This window comes from Suricata suricatta, chromosome 2 (assembly GCF_006229205.1).
Source record: "Suricata suricatta isolate VVHF042 chromosome 2, meerkat_22Aug2017_6uvM2_HiC, whole genome shotgun sequence".
In the NCBI taxonomy this organism is placed as follows: Eukaryota; Metazoa; Chordata; class Mammalia; order Carnivora; family Herpestidae; genus Suricata; species Suricata suricatta.
In genome coordinates, this window is record NC_043701.1 from 183,156,056 (window position 1) to 183,157,260 (window position 1,205).

Sequence of the window (1,205 nt, forward strand, 5' to 3'; positions counted from 1 at the left end):
GCCCCACAAGAAGCTTAAAGAACTCCATGAAAAGTAAATTAAGCATACACACACAAACACTTTGACACATCATGGTCAAACCATAAAAAATAATTTAAAAATTAAACATAAAACAGTAAAAATCTTGAAGACAGTCAAAGAAATATTATATACAGAGAAACAAAGACCAGAAATATCAGAGACTTCACAGAAACTTTGAAAGCCAGCAAAAGTAATGACATTTTGAAAGTTAAGCAATAATTTTATAACCAGTAAAAATATCTTTTAAAAGGAAAGCAGAACAAATCCTATTTCACAGGGGAAAAAAGCTGAGCAAATCTATTGTCAGAAGCACAGCACAAATATAAATAAATAAATAAATAAATAAATAAATAAATAAATACATGGGAGTTTTTTGGACAGAAACAGTATGATACCAGACAAAACTTCAGTTCTACACAAAGGCAGACAGACCCCCAAAAAGACTGTAAAAGTCTTAGTAAATATAAAATATTTTCTTAAGACTTTTAATTTAATTTGAGGATGTTTGTGTAAGGCAAACACAGTAAAATATATTATGGGCTTATTGCATATCCAGAACAAATTGTACAACAACCTAGCACAAAAGACGGGAGAGAAGAAATGAAAACTTATTGTTGCAAGATCACTATGTCCTACTTGAAGTCATGTAATAGTGTTTCAAGGTGACTGAGATAAGGTAAAGGTGTATATCATAAACCCTAGAGCATCCTGTAAAAAACATATAAATAGTATAACTGACAAACCAATTGTGGAGATTAATTTGAATTATAAAAAAAATTCTCAATCTAAAAGCAGACAAGAAATGAGGACAAAAAAAAAACAAAAGTAGGCAGGATAAAAATAAAACTAATAGCACTTAACCATATTAGTACTTTATCCTACTGTTTCAGTACTTACATTAAATGTAAATGGTTTATACACCCCCATTAAAAGGCAGAGATTGTCATATTGGACAAAAAAAGCAAGACCTAACTTTATGCTATCAATAAAATATCCACTTTGAAATATAAAGAGATAAAAGGGTTAAAAGTAAAAGAATGGAAAATGAATATCAAGGAACTCTAATTAAAAAAATAAGATAAAGTTGAACTTGCTACATTAATATTGGGTATATTTTGATAAAGAATGTTACTAGAAACAAACCTAAGCATCAGATAACAATAAAGAGATGAGTTCATCAAGAA